This window comes from Cibotium barometz, chromosome 3 (genome assembly GCF_041138505.1).
Source record: "Cibotium barometz isolate CiBa-2024 chromosome 3, ASM4113850v1, whole genome shotgun sequence".
In the NCBI taxonomy this organism is placed as follows: domain Eukaryota; kingdom Viridiplantae; phylum Streptophyta; class Polypodiopsida; order Cyatheales; family Cibotiaceae; genus Cibotium; species Cibotium barometz.
Window position 1 is genome coordinate 62,608,142 of NC_141048.1, and position 22,365 is coordinate 62,630,506.

Genomic DNA, 22,365 nt, shown 5'->3' on the forward strand with positions numbered 1-22,365 from the left:
AGCCTCTTACAAACAAGTATCTTCACCGTTATCTCTCAGCAATATTTCTGAAGATTTTTCGAAGCAGTTTTGAACGGACTTCTTTCTGAATTATTGACATCAAGGCGATAATTGGATTATTATTTTTATTCTTCGTGCGATGCCATCGACATCGAGCACTTCAACAACCCTTCTTTCGAAATACATGGGAGTCAGATAAGTTTGCTACCTTTTCTATTTTATTTCTGCATTTCCATAATATTTTACTTGTTTCTTCTACAATGGCAATCTATCCACAGGCACCTACTATCCAAGATCAAGTAAATGCACTTCAAGCTCAGTTGTTGAGTGAGAAGAGGCAAAGAGAAGATTTTGAGCGGAAATTTACTCACAAAGAAGTGAAGATGTACATATTCCGAATCTGATTCTTTAGATTCTGACGAGAACCCTATTCAAAGGACTGTGCGAGCTACTCTCAAAGCTCAAGAGTCTCGAATGGGACACAAGATCAACAGAAAGGCTTTTACTTTTCAAGATTATGATGGCAAAAAGGATGCACACGTCATACTCGCATGGTTGAGCCAACTTGATGATTATTTTCTAAGAGGGATAAGGTTAAATGTGCTACTAATCATTTGGTAGGTAGTGCAACTCTTTGGTGGAATGTTATTAGACAGGGCAAAGGCAAACCAAAGTCATGGAAAGAATTCCAAAAGCTGATCAAGAAGGATTTCTTACCTCCGTCATATAAGAGTAAAGCCAGACAGCAATGGGATATTTTTAGACAACTTGAAAAGGAGAACATATTAGCATATGTTGACAGATTTTGGCAAACTTTATTGCAACTTCAAGCTATAGAGAAAGTGCGTGAAAAGGAGCAAGGTGTTGAAGCCAGTTATTAGAGCATATTGAACATGTTTCATCCTCATTCATCTCTCTAGCAACAAACTGCGAGAAGAAAAATGGATTTTCGAGAAACACTACAGTGAGACAGATTCTCATATTCCTCAATCTTCTCGATCTACACATTTTGAGAAGCTTCAACACAAAGATAAAGCAGAGAAGCAGAATGGTCCACAAGTGAATGGAAAGAAAACTGAAGCTATAAAAAAGACCAATAATGGGAATAAAAACCTCGTGTGATTACATGCTACAGGTGTGACAAAGAAGGGCATTATGCATATATGTGTCCAAGACAAAGGCGACCAACCTAAACAAGAGGGTACTACCAATCATGATTTCTACCAGTGCTGGAGATGTAAGCCTAAAACTCATACTTATGCATTGTTTAATTTTATTATTATTATTATTAAAAAACTATAGTTAAATTCAAATATAATGATAAAGATAGTTGAATGATTGATATGTACTTTCTATACACGGAAGAAAATACATATTAGACCATTCACTATCAGGACTTGAGTGAACTAACAATGATGCGCATATGTTTTTCAATTGATCACCGAAGAATGTATGTAACTTATTATTATTTCACATTCAACCTCTAAACTTTAACACCTCATTTAATACACTTCCTTCAAATTAATCTCTTTTCTATTTCAAATAAGGTTAACCATGTGTCTGATACTATGGTAATTACTTTATTATTGGGCGATCTAATAAGTGAAAAGAATATCTTGGGTAACTCAAGTGTGATTAATTTGGTTGTGAGTGAATCCAACCAACTGTGACATGTGTGACGCATGTAAGAAATGTGTGAGTTTGATTCTGAGTGATCATGAGTTCGGGACAACCAAGGTGGACATTGGACGAGATTATCTAGCCAAGCACATGTGTGCTAAATATTTGATTTTGTATGGTTTGGCCCATTGTACATATGTTAGGCAAGGTTTATTTTTTATGAGATTCTTTAAAAGAATTGGCATCCCAAAGACACGTTGCGCAAATGTAGTGGGAACCAACCACTTGTAGAATCGGGCACAACCGACAGTAACTAGGTACATGCTAGCACAAGCCCACAAAGGCCCGAAGGCCCAGGGCCCTGTAGAATCGAGCACAACCGACGGTAACTAGGTACATGCTAGCACAAGCCCACAAAGGCCCAAGGCCCTGTAGAATCGAGCACAACCGATGGTAACTAGGTACATGCTAGCATAGGCCCACAAAGGCCCAAGGCCCTGTAAAATCTTGAAATTCAAATTGGGTCATATAAAGAGCATCGAAATTTCTTGATTTCACCTTTACATTCCACGGACATCATTTTAGGAATGCCATTCCGTCATCAACACAATCCTAACATTGATTACAACACTCATACTATGCAATTCACACATAATGACACATTGATTTCTCTTCCTAGTGACTTTTCTGTTGAACTTTTTCCATTGATTACACATACACAAGAAAAAAGTGCACTTAGAAAAGAGCACAAAGCATACATGATTTAAGTGACTGAGGTAGAGAAAGTAAATCAAACACTCACCCCACATTTTCATGATTGTTTAATTAATGAATATCCCCCACTTACCTCCTTCTCACCTTGAGGACTATAAAATAGAGCTCTTACTAGGAAGTCAAAAATTCAACACCAAATTAAGGAATTACTAGATAAAGGATTAATACAACCTGGTAATTCACCATTTGGAGCACCAATCTTGTTAGTTCAAAAGAAGAATAAGACTGATCGCATGTGTGTCGATTACCGTGCAATAAATAAAGTGACTATAAAAAATTATCATCCTATTCCTAGAGTAGACAATTTTCTTGACAAATTGAAAGGTGCTTGTGTTTTTAGCAAGATAGATTTAAAATTAGGTTATCATCAAGTTGTATGGACCCCACTGATATTTATAAAAGTTCATTTCGAACTCAATTTGGTCACTACTATGAATTTCTAGTAATGCCCTTTGGCCTTACAAATGCACCGCCTACATTTGTTTGCATGATGCATAGATTCTTTTTAAACCATCAAGATTTTGTGAATCTCTTTTTGATGACATTCTTATTTTTAGTCACTCCGAAAAAGAACACAAAAACCATTTGAGAATTGTTTTCAACTTCTAAAAGAGAACCATTTGTATGCAAATCTTGACAAAAGCTCTTTCTGTCAAAGTGAAATTGAATATCTTGGGCACATTGTTTTCATTGATGGACTTCGTGTTAATCCTAAAAAGATAACAACCATTAGAGAGACTGGCCAACTCCCAAGATTATACATGATGTGAGATCTTTTCTTGGACTTTCTGGCTTTTATAAAAAATTTGTGCAAAACTTTTCTCTCATTTCATTACCATTGACATTATTGTTGAAAAAGAAAATTGTTTTTCGTTGGTGTGACAGTCAACAAAATTCCTTTAATCATCTCAAATATCTCTTAACTCATGCCCCAATCCTACAATTACCTGCCTTTTTTAGACCATTTTTCCTAGTTGTGTCACTAACACTAGTGGATCTGGTATAGGAGTTGTTTTGATGCAAGATGACCATCCCTTAGCATTTAAAAGTCGTAAACTAAAACCATCTAAACTCAACAATAGTACCTATGATAAGGAACTTTTGGCCGTAGTACATGCTCTTCGCATGCGGAAACACTACCTCATGGGTTCAATATTCTTGATTAAGACTGACCAACAAGGCATTAGACACCTACTTAGTTAGTCCTTGATCTCTGATCATCATATTAAATGGGCTTCCTTCATTCAAAGTTTTCACCCCATGATCCAATATCAATCAGATCATGCTAATGTTGTTGTAGATGTTTTGAGCTATAGACCATCAATTAATAACATTTCTATTGTTCATATTGAAACTTTTGATGCTATGCGTGGAAGTTATGCCCATGATGTTGATTTTTCAAATGATTGGAATGCACTTGTTCATAATAACTATTTTCTTCTCAATAGTTATTCATATGTTGATGGTTTCCTATTCTTTGAGAAAAGATTATGCATTACTGCACCATTTAGGCATATTGTTTTGTAAGAAATACATGAACCACCTTATGTTAGGCATCGTGGCATACTTTCTACTTTGACATCATGTGAAAAAAAATTATTGGGCTAACATGAAAACGATATTGCAAAATATGGATTTGATTGCAATGTTTGTCAACGTGTCACAAGCGTCATCATGGAAAACCATATGGACTATTGATGCCTTTGCCAATTCTAAATGGTCCATGGGAAGAAATTTTAATGGATTTCATTATGAGATTACCTACTACTTCCTCACATAATGACATGATTTGGACCATAGTAGATAGGTTTAGCAAACAAGCATACTTTGTGGCATGCAAGAAGACATTGACTGCTCCACTTGTTGTGAAAAGATATTTATTAAAACTATTTTCACTCATCATGGTTTTCCTAGAATAATTGTTTTTGATAGAGACTCTCGCTTTTGCAATCATTTTTGGATAGCTTTGTTTTCAAATTTAGGTTCTAATATGGACTTTAGTTTTGCTTTTTACCCAAAAAGCAATGGCTAGAATAGAACTATCATGGACCTTTGAGGGCCTATACTGTTGTTGCGGGAGGGTTGTGGTCCTCATGCACAAATTCAATAAAATAATAGGAAAACTCACTCTACCTCTCTCAAAACACCATAGCTTATTGAGAAATAAACTTGCATTAACATGAAAGAAGAGAAGATGCACGACACACACATTGGGTACAATCTCACCCCACTTGCTTGATGGCTCACGCTTTCAAGCAAGTGTATTTAAATATATTATTTTGTTAGCCAAAAATGACTTTTACACTCCACTTTGGGCCTGGCCCCTAAACTTTAGGAAAGTGTCATGCATAAAGTAATGTGAACCATCTTTGGGCCTTGACTTTAGCAAAGTGTCATGCATGAGTTAATATGGGCCATCTACTAAGGGTAAATAAACCATTTGAATAAATATGTCCCTATAACAAATGTGTATAATAAATATGTGTGCTACCATTTTTTGTACAAGATAATAACGGCCACCAAGCCACTAGATAAAATGTCACATAAATATAATGTCGCCAAAAATATAATGTCGCCAAAAATATAATATCGCAGTGATGCCAAAATGTGCATCCAATATGCATGCCAAAAATGTGTAACCGTTATCATGCCACCCGCACTAGCCCTGCCCCACTGATTTGCCATGAAAAACAAATGCACAAGATTATATCTAGTGACTATTTTACCTAACATGGTGCGACCAGTACCTGGCGGTAAGTCACTGACCATGTGGCAAATAATCAAAAATAAATATCCATGAAAAATATATCACAAAAGTATTTCAATAATTTCCATAATCCATAACATGCCCGGGGTTAAAAAGTAACTAACCTCAATTCGTCACATGAAGCTAGGACGATGCCTCAATTAGCGAGTCTTCTTTATCTACTCGTGTTGCCTCAGTCAATGAATCTACACACAAATGGATATATGTACACGACCTCAATCGGCGAGTATGTACACACTAATGGATATATGTACATGACCTCAATCGGTGTGTCTATGCACATAGTTGGAATCAAGGCAACTGCGAACGCCGGGCAGTAAAATCAAGGCGCAGTAGTAGGCGAACAACGATGATTTAGGTATCGAATGTGCTTCCTAAGTAGAGTGATTCTTGTATTTAATCAAGTATCGATGATAAATAATACATATACGAGTGGTAGTCTAGTCTTGGTCAAAGATATATTCTAGGGCTAAAATTTCCAAGTCTTCTCGTAAAAGAGATGGGTCATCTAGAATGGGATAAAGTGAAAGAGTTCCCTTAAATGGGCATAGCAAACTGATATGGAAGGAGTTATGTATACGCCAATGAGGTGGGATGTCCAATCTAAAAGTATTGTCATTGATTTTCTTGAGAATCTTGAAAGGCCCTAAAAATGTGGAGCGAGTTTAAGTTTGGGGTGCTTTTCAATGCCCTTAACTCTATGTTTTTCAATTCTTAACCAAACGATGTCATTCTCTTGAAATTGCATAGGCCTTCGCTCCTTGTTTACTTGTTTTGTATATCTTCCTTGAGCTTTTTGAATAGATTGAGACACTTCTGCGAAAATCTCAGTATGGTCATGAGCAAAATGGTCGGCGGCTAGAACTTGTGTTTCGATTCTAGAAGTCCGAGTAGGTAACTTTTTACCATAGACAACTTCAAAGGGTGCCTTTCCTGTGAGTGGGTCATATTGTTATAAGAAAAATGCAAAATGTGTAAATGATCATCCCAAATAGAAGGTTTGTCAATGGTATAGGCCCTCAAAAGGTCCATGATAGTGCTATTAGTAGCTTCGGTCTGCATTGCTTTTCTAGGTGGAAAGCGGAACTAAAGTCCATCTTAGAGCCTAAATGTAAAAACAAAGCTATCCAAAAATGATTGCAAAAGTGAGAGCCTCTATCACAAGCAATTAGTGTAGGAAAACCATGATGAGTGAAAATAATTTTAATAAATATCTTTGCAGTAAGTGGAGCAGTTAATGTCTTCTTGCATGCCACAAAATATGCTTGTTTGCTAAACCTATCTACTATGGTCCAAATAATTTCTCTGAGGAAGTAGTAGGTAATCCTATAATGAAATCCATTGAAATTTTTGCCCATGGACCATTTGAAAAATCGGCAAAGACATCAATAGTCCATATGGTTTTCCATGATGATGCTTGACACGACAACAAACAATCCAATCAGAGACATAGTTTGCAATATCTTTTTTCATGTTAGCCCAATAAAAAAGTTTTTCACATGATGTTAAAGTAGAAAGTATGCCACAATGCCCAATATAAGGTGGTTCATGAATTTCTGGCAAAACAATATGTCTAAATGGTGCAGTAATGCATAATCTTTTCTCAAAGAATAGGAAACTGTCAGCATATGAATAAATATTGAGAGACAAATAGTTATTATGAATAGGAAACTGTCAGCATATGAATAAATATTGAGAGACAAATAGTTATTATGAATAAGGGCATTCCAATCATTTGAAAATTCAACATCATGGGCCTAACTATCATGCATAGCATCAAAAGATTCAATATGAATCACATAAATGTTATTAATTGATAGTCTACAGCTTAAAGGCAACAACATTAGCACAACCCGGTTGATATTATTGGATCATGAGGTGAAAACTTTGAATGAAGGAAGCCCATTTAATATGACGGTCATAGATTAAGGGCTGAATAAGTAGGTGTCTAATGCTTTGTTGATCAGTCTTAATCAAGAATTCAAAACCCATGAGGTAGTGTTTCCACATGCAAAGAGCATTTACTATAGCCAAAAGTTCTTTATCATAGGTGCTATAGTTGAGTCAGAGGGTTTTAGTTTACGACTTTCAAATGCTAAGGTATGGTCATCTTGCACATCAAAACGGCTCCTATACATAATCCACTCACGTCAATGACAACTAAGAAAAATGGTCTAGTAAAGTTAGGTAATTGTAGGACGGGGCATGAGTTAAGATATATTTAAGACGATCAAAGGACTTTTGTTGATTGTCACCCAACAAAAAACAGTTTTTTTTTCAATAATAATGTCAATGGTAATGCAATGAGAGAAAATTTTCTATAAAATCTTGAAAGTTCGAGAAAAGATCTCACATCATGTGCAATCTTGGGAATTAGCTAATCTCTAATGGTTGCTATCTTTTTAGGGTCAACACGAATGCCATCATCGAAAACAATGTGCCCAAGATATTCAATTTCATTTTGAAAGAAAAAGCTTTTATTAGGATTTGCATACAAATGGTTCTCTTTAAGAAGTTTAAAAACAATTCTCGAATGGTTTTCGTTTTCTTTTTTGGAGTGATTAAAAATAAGAACGTCATTAAACAAGACAATCACAAAATATTGATGTTTAAAAAGATTATATGCATCATGCGAACAAATGTGACGGGTGAATTTGTAAGGCCAAAGGGCATTACGAGAAATTCATAGTGACCAAATTGATTGCGAAATGCAATTTAATAAATATCAGCGGGGTCCATACGCACTTGATGATAACCTGATTTTAAATCTATCTTACTAAAAACACAAGCGCCTTTCAATTTGTCAAGAAAATTGTTTATTTTAGGAATAGGATTTAACGATTTTTGAGCACATCATGCCGCGCTCATTAGGGTTGTGGTTCATGTCGAAGAGTAACTGATCTGCCTCAAAGCCATCATATCTTTCTTTAGGTTGGTCAATAAGCACTACAATCAACTTTGAGAATTGGACACTTGCCACAATTGATGGATTTGAAATACGGCATCACGCACGTATCCATGTCAGCATTTGCTATCGTTGTTGAGCTATTGTCGCAAAAGCTACTGGGAAAAACAATGGAAAGTTGTAGACAGATGTGAGTCGCACTGCTTTGCATCATGGAATTCCAAGGGCGTTATCCTTCTTTTTACTAGCATGTACAATGGGTCCACTCTTTGTGTGGGCGAGGCACACTGGTATTGTTGACTATACTCTGGAATGGTTAAGTATTCCTTCTGCCATGCTGGCTGTATACCAAAATCTTCTATTTTGGGACTTGCATCATCTGTGACTATTGTGGTGTAGCCCCCTCTTGTATGGACAGGATGCGCTTTTCTCGTTGTCGCCATCAGTGGAAACAATAGCTGATCGTCGTAAAAGTAACAACCTCTTGAGTTGGCCATGGTGGAGACAGCGGGTGGGGTGCCGGCAACTCCTCGGGGGCGAGGGTGTCAGTGGAAAATTCTAAAGGGATAGAAGGAAGACGATAGAATATACAATCTGCCTCCTCAAACTTGTTAATAGGAGTAACACTAGGGTATGGATGTAGTAGTTTACTAGCTACAGAGGAAAACACATGGTGGTGTTTCCTTTCGACCCTCTCCGGAGCTAGGGGTGGGTGGTAGGGCTTGTTAACTTTCATGAACTCTTGGAGTTCTATGATATCTTCATTAGCTACATCAGGATATTCGATGTGCACTTTATCAAAGTTATAGATTATTGTAGTCATCATGGCTTTGAGATGTTTATGTATATAACGATAAAGTTTGAGAATGCCATAAGGATGATAGAGGGTAGATTCACTGATATTTAAATGTTGGTGTGTGTTATAAACTTCTAGCCATCCATGACTAATTATCCATTGATAACTTCTTACTACAACCTTGTAGTTGGCTAGTGTATTTGGGATATCATCTGGTACATACAGGTCAAGTTTATCGACACTGTTGTGTCCAAGATGTCTGAATTTTGTAACACCCTACACCAACTACGTAGGTTGAGCACAATGGGATGCAATGGGTAGAAGAAGATATATTTGGGGTCAGTTAGTACTATTCCCTTTGAAAAATACCCATAATAATGGTTGGGTCATTATCTCTTTCTGTATTTTACCTAATTAGTGTTAAATCTCCTTGGCTTAAGTCTTTAGACAAGTTGATTTCATATTGAAGTAATGAGAGGGTTAGTGCAGATTTAAAAAAAAGTTGGAGTTTGAGGACAAAGGCCGAGGAGTTACCAGCAATGAACCTATCTCTGAGGCTCGCTCAAGAAGCAATCGCAATTCGTCTATTGGCTCTTCTCTTTCGCTTCTTTCTCTAACTGCCAGCTGGCACTCCAATTCTTGTATCCTTGTGTCTTTAGTTGAGAGAAAATCGGATATTGCCATTTCTCAAACCATTGATAACTTCTTGGTACAACCTCGTAGTTGGCTGGTGTATTTGGGATATCATCTCGTACATACAGGTCAAGTTTATTGACACTGTTGTCCAAGATGTCTGAATTTTGCAACACCCTACACCAACTAAGTAGGTTGAGCACAATGGGATGCAATGGTAGAAGAAGATATCTTTGGGGTTAGTTAGTACTATGTCCCTCCAAAAAATACCCATAATAATGGTTAGGTCAGCATCTCTTTCTATATTTTGCCTAATTAGTGTTAAATCTCCTAGGCTTAAGTCTTCAGACAAGTTGATTTCATATTGAAGTAATGAGAGGGTTAGTGTAGATAAAAACAAAGTTAGAGTTTGAGGATAGGCCCGAAGAGTCACCGGCAATGAACCTATCTCCGAGGCTCGCTCAAGAAGCATTCACAATTCATATGTTGGCTCTTCTATTTTGCTTCTTTCTCTAACTGCCAGCTGGCGCTCCAATTCTTGTATCCTTGCATCTTTGGTTTTGAGAGAAGATCGGATATTACTATCTCTCAAACCATTCTAGCCGCATCCAAGTCCTCAAACTTGCATATAGCTGCTTCGTGTGCTCTTCTTGCAGATGCTTCCAACCCTTAAGCCTCTTTAATCCTCTTAAGCTTTTTGCTGCCAATACTTGGTTGTCCTTAAGATGCTGAGTGAGTTGGTTTATTTCCTATTTATGGCTCTTGGACATCTGTTCCATTTCCAAGGACTTAGCATTGAGCATCACATTTAATGTTCTTACTTTTTCTGCATGTGCTTTGTTTGCATGTTCCCTTTCAACCTCCTGAAGATGAAGTATCTTTTGGTCAGCAAATGCGAGGGCTTCGTTTAGTGTAGCTATGGTCTTGGTGAACTCCTCTCCCTTTTTGTTAGCGTCTTGAAGCTATTGGGCATGTTGATGTGCTTGTTCCTTTGTGTGTAAAACTTCTTTTTGAATTTTTTCTTCACTTGCGCCTTTAGTTATGTATTTTCCTTAATACTCTGTATAATTGTTTGGCTGAGGACGATTGTTGCTCTCTAAGACCTGGTACCTTGCTTCTTGCTCTTCTGCAGCCTTTAACCCTTTAAGGATGACATCTTTATGTGTTGATGCACCTGCCACCATTTGTTCTTGGAGGATTTGCACATGGTCAGTTGCCTCTTGGAATTGCCTCCACAATGTAGCATTTCTGTCACACTAAGCATGTGAGTGGTTAATAGGTGGCAGCACCACACGCTCTGTTCCTATTCTCAAATGAACTCCTTCTAATTCATGGTGTGGTAATTGTAACAAATTGTCCAAGCCCTCCACAGTCTCTTTAAGGAAGCGCTCATAATCTAGATTATGTAAGAAAGAAGTGGCCGAGATTCTGTCTGCATCATCCAGCCTTTGTCATTTGCTTGGACTCGTTGCTTCCTCAATTCTCTTTCTTTTGTCTACTTCATGTCTTTCATCTCAGGGACCTCCATAGGTGCTGAGGTTTCCTCTCCATGTTTTTGGTGCTCCTCATCTTTTCTCGAGCCTTCTCTGCACCAATCTGTACTGATGTATTCTAATATGATATAATGGAACTATGAAGTGGTGAGAGGTTTCTGAAAATGATCTAAGCTGGGATAGGAGGAGGTGTTTGTTGAGGTATTTCAATTGTTGTGCTTACTGGAATTTCTGATAAACTCATTCCCATGGCTTCCCTTTGCTCCACCACTTCTTGATAAGAAGCTATTCCTTGGCCAGTTCTGCCTCCAGGCGTGCTAACTCCTCAGTGACTCCGGGTATGATACCCTTCATTTTCTGGTCAGTCTTCTTTCTTCTATTCTTCTTTAGTTCCTTCATTATCTCTTTTGTGTCCTTTAGCAGTGCTTGCCCTTCTTGTAGCTCACCAAAGGTAAGTATTGGCTACTCTACCCCTGTGCTGCTTGTTGTACATGTTCCTCTGGCACTAATTCTAGAATGGGAAGCTCTGTTGCTTGTTGTACATGTTCCTCTGGCACTAATTCTAGAATGGGAAGCTCTGCAGCCTAACTCATCTTTGTAAGCAAGTTGGGGTTGCAAACTTTGGACTGGTGGGGCCTTCGAGTAGTTCTCCATTTCCCTATACATGTACCATGCCCAATCTTCCTCTTTCTCCTCATGCACCTTATCAATCCTGTTAAGAGGGACCCTGTTGTATCTGTCCACGAGTTTTACCTGCATAATGAGAGACATGGCACGTAAGACTTTCTCTGTCACCTCATCCCGTATATTGTCGTATTCAGCCATGTTTGAATTGTATGAGCTTTTCTTGAGAATGGCATCCAAGGGCATTTTCTCGAAGTTGTGAGAGTGGATCTTCATTTTGGCAGTGGCAACTACAAGGCCTCACATATCAAATCTTCAGAGATGAGGACCTATTCAGTTCTACCATCTACCTTGGTGACATGTCCCCGCTTAGTGGCTCTATCATAAGTCTTAACTATTCAGCACACAACTATGTGTTCATTATGCGGGAAAGTTAACAGCCATTCGTCCAAGCCCTACTTTCTCCAGCTTTGCCTTAACTTCCTCATCTTCTAGAATATGTAAGCATTTTGGGCTGTGGTATTTCATGGCTATCTTCCCATGTGCAGTTTGGATATCCTTGGTAATTATGGATCCATGGAGCATTTGTGCATACTGTCCCAAGTAGCTTAGCTTTGGACCACGTGATGGTCTCTTTTTTTTGTCCATTGGTGACCCTGAGGCACTTGCCTGTGTGACCACCGGAGTTTCTGTGACTTCCAGTTCATGGGTTTTGAATGTCGACATCTGTAACATTGATTAGAGAGTCAGTCACAGCAGTGAGACTGGTGAGAGCATGTGGTCTTTTCTCCTTTTTCCTTCTTTCTTCTTTTTTATTTATTTATGAATTGTGTATGTGTGTGTGTGTGTGTGTGTGTGTGTGTGTGTGTGTGTGTGATATTGAAGAGAAGGGTGTTAGTGAGGTGGGAAATAAACAAGTGTATAATACGTGAAGATGTATGCGGGAAGGCATAAACCATGAGAGCAAGGATCTTTATCTGTGAGATAGCAAGGTTTTAACCCGTGAGACAGTTAAAATGTCAGATGGTTAAGCCGTGAGATGGTTAAGCTGTGAGATGGATTGAGCTTGAGATGGTTAAGCCGTGAGATGGTTAAAATTGTGAGACAATTAAGATGTGAGATGGTTAAGCTGTGAGATGGATTGAGCTATGAGATGGTTAAGCCGTGAGATGGTTAAAATTGTGAGACAATTAAGATGTGAGATGGCTTAAGCCGTGAGACGGTTAAGACCTGAGATGGTTAAGCTGTGAAGTGGCTTGAACTGTGAGAGTGCAGGATCGTGAGGTAGCATGTGGCTTAGCCCGTGAAACAGATTAGCGCGTGAGAGGGTTAAGCCGTGAGATGGCTTAGCTCGTGAGATGCCTTAACACGTGAGGTGATTAGCCCATGAGATAGTAGGTTTTGACTCATGAGATAGTAGGTTCCTGACCCGTGAGATAGCAGGGTTCGAACTCTAAGGGTTTTTTACTTTAAAAGATTTGATTTGTCAACATTTTGAGAGTCAGATTGTGTGGCCTCTTTCTAAGGAGCAAGGTGGGTGCCGTGAAATATCAGTGGCTAATTTACATGAAAATCAATCGCTATAAGTGATCATTTTATGCACAGTTCATAGAGGTACGATGAATGAATGTATGCACACATGCAGCAGCAACAGCACAGCGCAAAATAGAGCACTTGCAACACGGTTTCACCACTCGAAAGATTTCACATGACATGCGATTTGTGTGCTAATTCACAAAAGAAAGAAAGAAAGGAAAAGAAAAGAAAGAAAACAAGGGTAAAGCACAAGCCCCCACCTCAAACCAAAGTTGTAGTTAATGCGGGGCAAAAGAGCACTTGGAAATCCAAGAGTGATGAGTTGCAATTTGTGAGTGATGCAATCGTTAAGAAATCGCACAAGAGGAATGCACAAAAGAGGAAAAATTTTGATTTTATTAAGCGGTCGTCGTCCTTGGCGGCTATCTTAATGAAGTATGCCATGTGGCATTTTATGATTGGCAAAGGGAATGTGATCATTTCACGCTGTGAAGGAGTAAGGCGGTTGACGAGACGTGAACCATTTAAGACCAGTTCACAATGTGAAGTGCTAAGGGTCTCACAACGTAAACCGTTTCTAATCATTTCACGGCATGAAGGACTAAGGCATTTCACGTTGTGAACTATTTTTTATTTTGTGCGTGCAAGGTTGATACCCTATGCTCCTTACATGCTCAAACACTCAATCATGGAGTCAAAAAATGGTTAAGTACACATGAAATGAATGATCATGTTTCATGGCATGAAGATCAAACATTTTTACCTTGTACCCATCATTGAGAAATGGATACCTTTTTTTCTTTGACTCTATTTATTACCACGGAAACCAATGTAGTACCTTGGCACTTGTGGGAATTTGTTGTTGCAAACGTTTAAGTTCAGTGTGGGAGTGCTTGATCTTTCCCTCCATCCAACTGAAGAGTGCCTCCATTGAATCTTGTTGATTGGGTTCTATCTCTTTTACATGTGGTTGCACGCTTTCTCTTCTTTTCTCCTTAACTTTGTCCAGCTCTTTTATCTTGGTGGGTGCAGTTGGCGGTATTGCTATCTTTAATTCTCTGTGTTGAATGGGCTTCTTTCTCCAAACCAATTTTTGTACCTCCTTAGCATTCTTTAGCTTGAAGTTGGTCTTGTTTGCTTTTATTGTCCTTCCCTATTTTTTTGAAAGTATTTTCAGTACTACTGAACCATGGGTAGGACTTTGGCACCCATATTATCGTATTGCCCTGGTAATATCCTTGTGCAGCTAGAAAAGACTTTCGAACCCATTGCTTTTGAGTGCTTTGTGGATGGTGGCTTCGTTTGGAATACTGCTAGCTAACACTGGATGGCCGTCTCTATCCCTTGTCTATAGCTTGAACTTTTTGCCCTGATCCCCCACTTACTCCTTTTGCATCATAGTATTTATGGGCTCGAAGTTGGTTCTTAGGAACCCACTGTTGAATTACTGGAGACTTTGACTGTTTTTTGTGTGGGGACTATGATGTTGATGCCTTCTTTGGTACGATAGATACTTTCTTTGGCATTGGCATTTTTATGTCATCTATCATCATAGCCTACTTTCCCTTGTTTAATGGGCTCGATAATGGCATGATAATGATATCCTTTCCCTCATCAAGTTGTGCAGCCCTCTTTTCCCATTGGATATTACAATTACTAGAGCAAATCCAGGATCGTCCAAGGATCATTTCTTCCTCCATAGATCTTGCAGGCATAACAAACATCTGAATCCCATGCCTTTGGTAGTTGACAAATACACACTTCGTACTTGTATATTGGTGGTCTTAAGGTGAGGTTTATCGAGAGATTCCCATGTTTCATAAGAGATCAGGTTATGACTTGATCCTGTATCGATTAATGCAATGCTCGTTGCATGACTTTTAGTCATAGAGACTTTCACACTGAGACGTGCCGGCTCAATGTCCAAGTCATCCTCCTCAAAGAGGGTTAATGAAGCCATGTTCATATGCAATATTCTTTCCTAAACTCTCTGTTTGGCCTTGGCTTCTTCTTGAGCTTGCTTGATTTTTTCTTTTGCTAGTTCTTTCTTTTGTTTTAGTAGATGCTCTTGCATAAGCATCTCATGGGTCAGTGGTCCGTAATACTTTTTAAGCTTGCTTCCGTTGATGTAACCCTCCATTTTCACACCCTCAATAGTTTCAATTTGGACCGACCCTTGAGGTGTGATTTCGGACACTCGAAATGCTCCTAATCCTCTGTACTTGAGTTTTTTTTTTCTGGTGCTTCCGACACCATACATGAGGACAAGGTCCTCTATTTCTAGTTCCTTTTGTTTCAAGTTATGGTCAAACCAACACTTTCTACGTAATTTCTCAACCATAAGCCCATGTGATACCATAGGCATTACCACCTCGACGCCATAAGCTAGACGGAACGGAGTATATCCCCTCGCTACCTTATACGATGTTTAATATGCCCATAAGCTAGACGGAACGGAGTATATCCCCTCGCTACCTTATACGATGTTTGATATGCCCATAAAGCTGCAGTCAGCTTATGTTCGCAATCCGTGCGACTAGCTTCTAATGTTTTTGTTAGGATAGTACACAAAATCTTATTTGTACTTTTCGCTTGACCAGTTGCCTGTGGATAATAAGGTGATGACTTTCGATGGACTACAAGGAATCCAAGTAAGTGATCAATCACCTCATTAATGAAATGTGAACCTCGATCACTAGCTAATTCCAATGGGCAACTGAATCTCGAAATGATTTCATATAAGAACTTAGCCATTGTTCATGCATCAGTTCGTTTAGAGGCTCTTGCCTCTACCCATTTCATGAAATAGTATGTGGACACGATCACATATCGGGCTTGTGAGATGAGTGACAGATGCGTAGCTAGACTAATGGGTCCAACAAAATCAATACTCCACTTCTCAAAAGGTTGTCTTACAATCACAAAGGGGTAAGCGGCACTATGTCTCTTTGTTGTGGAGGAATAGCGAATCTTTGACACTCTTCGCAACTTTTTACAAACTCTTTGGCATCCTCGAATAACATAGGCCACCATAGCCCTACTTGAAGCACCTTGCGTGATGTGATCTCTCCAACAAAGTTTCCTCCGACTATTCCCCACCAGTGTGCTGACAAATCCGTCTTCCCACCCACATCTTCTAAAGACATTGTCCTTATGTATAATTCTCCAGCAATTAATTGATAAGGTGCAACCAGTTTAATAAGCCGACGCATTTTATCTTTGTTCAAAGGTCATTCTTGGCGAAAAACCATAAACTAGATAGTCTGATGCCTTATGCCTTTTCCAGCCATATATGCACGAAATTCCTCGGACATATACTCCCCCCCTTGATCTGAAAACGAAGGGTGCCAACTTTACATTCACATGCATTTTCAGCCATGGATACAAAGTGCCTAAAGCACATAAAACCTATGACTTCTGCTTTAATGGATACACCCAACCATGGATACAAAGTGCCTAAAGCACATAAAACCTATGACTTCTGCTTTAATGGATACACCCAGCTATATTTGGAGTAATCATCAATGAAAGTGACAAAGTAGAGATATCCCCCAATAGATGGTGTCCTTATAGGACCACATACATCACTATGTATAAGCTACAATTTCTTAACAGCTCTCACAGATCCATCCTTTGGAAATGATGCCTGAAGCATTTTACCAACAAGAAGACACCCCTCACATACATGTCTAGTAGGGGTCTCAAGAGTTGGCAACTTAGACACCATATCATGCCTTTAAAGGCATAACAAACTGCCATAATTCAGATGGCCAAATCGTGCATGCCATAATTTTGCATCACTCATAACACGAGTCGTAGAGACTGAGCAAGCATCATGCTGCAACTTCTTAAATACATCCATCTTGTATAGGCCATGAAACAAGGTACTTGAGGCAATGATAGAATAATAATAATTTCTATCACGAACTGTATATCTGTCATCCATAAATTTCACAGTCAAGTCTGACAAGGCTAAGGCTAAAATTGACAGCAAAGTTCTCCTTAATGCCTGGCACATATAAAACTTTCAAAAGAGTAAATGCATCCCCATTTGCAGCAATGAGCACAACTCTACCAACTCCTTTGACAGGATATGAGGAACCATTTACACATGTGACGGTTCCTGCACTTGGGACAGATTCCAAAGATGAGAACAAATTTTTTTGTGAAGTAATGTGCTTACTAGCACCACTATCAAAGTACCAAGCTTCTGATTCTGCCACCACTGATATGCATACATCATGAATATAAGGGCCATAACTACTATGTACAGTCCATGCCCAATCATCTTGAGCAAAACTTGCAAATTCCTTGCAGATGCATCAGCCAACCATGCCCGATTCTTTCTTTTTCTCCTTCTCTAGCCTTTTCTTGCACTCATGTATGTACTGCCCTGGTTTCCTACAATAGTGACACTTGTCCTTCTTTTTAGACTTATCACCTTCTTTCTCTGCATCCTTACCTGAGGATTCTGATTTTGTCTTACAGCCACCATGTAAAGAAGCTTTACCTTTGCCTTTCGTATTGGCAACAAAAGCTTGGTCACCAACTCGCATATTAGATCTATTTTGCCTAGACTGCTCTTCTTGCAAGAGTACTGAAACCAGCTCATCAAATGTAAGGGCATTTGGAATCCCTTCATCATGAATCTAAGCGTAGAAGCAAAACTCTAATAGGAATCCAGCAATGCATTGAGAAATGTGGTCAAATATATCTCATCCACACTAGCAAGATGCTCTTTTAAATCTTTGATCTTGGTTAAGAAGCTGTCCATTGAGTCTCCCGCATTCATGTGCTCAGACTCCAATTGTTTGCGCCGATATGCAACACGTGCTTCATTGCGCACCTGGTATAATGCAGTAAGTGCATCCCATGCCTATTTTGACGCCTTACATGACCGAATATGAGGAATAATGCTTCGCTTCACAGAAAGTGCAAGCAATGCATGTGCCTATGCATCTCTTCTGTCCCATCTCATTTGAGTAGAGTGGGAAGTACTGGTGGTGCATATGGAGAAGCCACATCTGTATCTGATTCTACTTCAGATGTACCTGCAGCACCTGGTTGCACTGGTAGTTGTGAAACAGGACGAGTTTCACTACCACTAACCACATTCCAAAGGCCTTTAGCAACCAATACATGCCTCATCATATAGGACCACAATGAATAGCTAGTCCCATCAAGTTTGTCCTCAGCAGACAACATGTTGAATACATCACTACTGCCAGCCATGACTTTTCACCAATTACATAATTTTTCAACACAATTTTTCAACACACTGCAAGTACTCAGTATTCACATAATGCAACCCTAGATTGCTGCCAACTGGCTGAATCACCTGTAAAGTGTATGAAAAATAACACACAGTAGAGAATAGAGTGTTACGAGCAAAAGTATAATGGTCGATGCTGTTGAAGACACTATAGATGTTGCTGCACACCAAATCTTCGCCCGCTACACAGCACAAACACCCAAAATCGAGCAGAACCAATCCAAAATGATGCCTCTCTAGAACGTCCTGCAGAAACCTTGTGGTGCCCAAAACGTACCCGAATCGCACCGCGGACCCTGAAAATTTTGTATACTTTGTATACATCACACTGCAGTATATACCTTCTTCTCCTAAGAGGGTATCTCAATCAGGGACAGAAAAATAGGGTCGTGTGAGGAGGGAGGCAAACTACTAGATCAAGTGTCAGCTCTGATACCAATTATTGGAATTAGGGTTAGGGTTACAATAATCCACACACACAAGATATAGAAGCTTGAGAGCACACAAACTCACTGGATTAGAATGAACAAATGTGTGCCAAATACAAAAGATAAGTACACACCCCAAAATGAGTAGATAAGAGAGTGTACATATGCACGGGGGAAAAAAACCTCCTAGTGAGGGAAGAAGTGCCCTGGCGGTCCTAAGTGTGTTCACACATATCACTATGATATAATGCTACAAGACTCATGGGTTCCCCTTGTGAAGGAGAAATGAGTTCCTCTTTCAGATGGATACATTGAGGTGGGCTTCTAATTGCACTTACTAGGGGATGGTCATCGAGGGAGCTTGGTGGAGGGAGCTTTTCTTGGCTACCCTCTCTCTCTCCACTTTAAACACACTCTCTCTAACTATTCCCACCACCTCCCAGCCCCCTCAACCACCAACCTTGCTCCTCCCTTTCTCTCTCCATCTATTACCATCTTTCCTTCCTCTCCTCTCCTCTCCTCTCTCCAAACATCTCACATCTTTCCGTTGCTTCTCTCTCACTCCCTTGTCTCACTCTCCTCTCTCTCTCTCTACATATCTTTCCCTTTGCTCACTCTCTCTCTCTCTCTCCCTTTCTCTCTGTCTCTATCCTTCTCTTTACTCTTATCCTCCTCCTCCTCTCTCTCTCTATCCTTCTCTTTACTCTTATCCTCCTCTCTCTCTCTCTCATAGGTCGAGTTTGGCCTCTATCTCATAGGTCGAGTTCGGTCTCTAGTAGACGTTAATACAGCTTTCTCTCTCTCTCTCTCTCTCTCTCTCTATCCTTCTCTCTCTCTCTCTCTATCCCCCCTCTCTCTCTATCCTTTTATTCTCTCTCTCTCTCTCTCTCTCTCTCTCTCTCTTCGCTCACTCTCTATAGCCTCCTCCCTCTCTTTTTGTCCTTCTCTTTGCTCTCTCTCTCTCTCTCTCTCTCTCTCTATCCTTCTCTTTTCTCACTCTCTCTATCCTCCCTCTGTCTATTGTTGCTCACTTTGAGAGGAGAGATCAAAAGTGAACAACCATAGAGAGAGGGAAGAGTTTAAAAAAAAAGAGAGATAAATAGAGAAACAAAAACAAACTTTTAGGATAAAGAGAGATTTAAAAAATAGATAAGCAAAAATTTTTTTATGGTTTTTAATAAAAAAAGAGGCAAAGAGACAAGAAATAGAAAAGAAAAGAGAAGAAAAAGGAAAGAAAGAAAAGAAAAGGAAAAAAAAAGCAAAAAAGAAGAGAGAGAGAGAGAGAGAGAGAGAGAGAGAGTAGGGGAGACATTTGAGAGAGAGAGAGAGGGGGGGGAGAGGCGTTTGAGAGAGAGGGGAGGTGTAGAGAGAGAGGGGGGAGGCGTTTGAGAGAGAGAGAGGGGGAGAGGGAGGTGTTTGAGAAAAAAAGAAAGATATATTAAAGTCTGAGAAAGGCCAAAGTGGCTTATGAGACCAAAACATAGTACACAGCTGTGGTGTAGAGAGGGAGAGAGAGGGGGGGGGGGGGGGGACATTTGAGAGAGAGAGAGCGAGGGGGGCAAAATAGAGGAGGAGGGGGAGGAGGGGAGGCACTTGAGAGAGAGAGAGAGAGGAGGAGGAGGAGGATAAGCAAAGAAGAGAGGCTTTCCATTATGTGATGCGTCCACCCCCCACTATATGGCCTTGTTGCCAGTTCCGTCAACCTCCTCTCCTCTCTTTATGCACTGTGTGTGTCCTTCACTGCCAGTATCTTTTGCGCCGTCACACGCTAACGCCACTTCGCCACCCCATGCCGGGCCGTCCTCATGTTGTGTGCCTGCCCATGTCGCGAGTCTATCGTTTTTTTTTTTGGGGTTTCTTGTTCAGAATGCCAGATTAAACTTGAAGTCCTTTGATTTTTGTGGCTCTGCTGCATTTTTGTGTCGCGTAGTAGCTATTGAGATTCCTGCAAAAGTGCAAAGTATGGCTCTTAAATTGTTTTTTTTTTTGGGTCCTAAATTTAACTGCAAAAGTACAAAGTATGCAAAACTTAATTTAGTTTGTATTTTAGTATTAAATCTTTATTTTTCACAAAAAATTTCAGAGCCTTCCAAAGATGTTGTCAAAATCGGAATCAATGGTGAGTAATTTATGACTTCACCCAAGTTTACTTCTAGGTTGATCTTGTTAGATGGATTTACTTCTTGGTTGGTTGATCTTGTTAGATGCATTTACATATCAAGTTTTTTTCCCAACTGATGCATGGATTAAGACACGCAATAAAAAAGCATGTAGGGATTCATTTGAATTTAATCTCAGATTTTTTTATGGAGGTAGAATGTGAGTTGAAATTTATGTGCAAGCAATCTTTGAATTTATGTAGGTCTTCGTGAAAAGGTTAGTGGGAGCTTCTCTCCTTAGCTTATTTGGAAAGATGATCCCTGATCACAAAAGCATTGAATTTATTTGACATGTGCACAAAAGATACAATGGAGGTCTAAGTCTCATCTTGTCTGTACAGAGACCCAGTTGAGATCCCTTGGAGCTAAGCTGGAGTGGACTACATTGTTGAAGCATCTGGAGTGTTTACAACCATTGATAAGGCTTCTGCACATCTCAAGGTCAATGTCAGAAAAATAATTATCCTTAGTGTAATTTTCACTACTCAAGTAGAGAAAAAATGGTTGTAATTTTGTCTATCACTTGGTGCTTGAATAGGCTGACAATCTGATTGGACTGTTCATTTGATAAACAATTAACTGTGGTGCTAATACAGGGTGGTGCAAAGAAAGTCATCATCTCAGCACCTTCTGCATATGCCCCAATGTTTGTCATAGGGGTCAACAAGGGATCTTACAAGCCTAAATCGTAACTTTGTAAACCCCGAGTTGTCAAGCCCTAACTATATCCTTGCACCTTACTTCCACTCAATTTTCAGCAACATTGGTGGTGAGTAAAAACCACCACTGACACATGCTTAGAGAGAAGATACACATTTGCATTTGAATGGCTTATTTATATACTAGATGTCAATTCACTTGTATTATGCCTCAAACGGACTATTTTAGCTCGTACAATGCTTTGTGTAGTTTGTACATTTGGGACCATAAACTATAGCAACTACTCAACATTTACTTCCTTCCCTGTTGAGAAAAGAAAACTTTACACCCATCTTCATAATTGGTACCACCTCCTTTTTGCCACCAAAGCAAGGTTGATATGGCTATGGGAGCATAAGTCTTATGGAAGTCAAATTCAACATGTGCACCCTTAGCCAGAAGCCAAGCCTTGTATAAATATCCACCATCAAAGTCATACTTAGCTTGCATTTGAAAGGACAATCTATAAGATTCCTAGTGCAGTTCTTCATTTGAATGTATGGTTGTCACATCCAATTCGAATCCTCTTGCCCTTCTGTGAGAGATGTGGACTCATGTATTTTCATCATCTATGTAATGAGTGTATAGTTGACAAGGTTTACACGAGCCCTTGTTGCTCCTTAAGCCTCTTTGACCTATGAATTTTCGAGTGTTACACT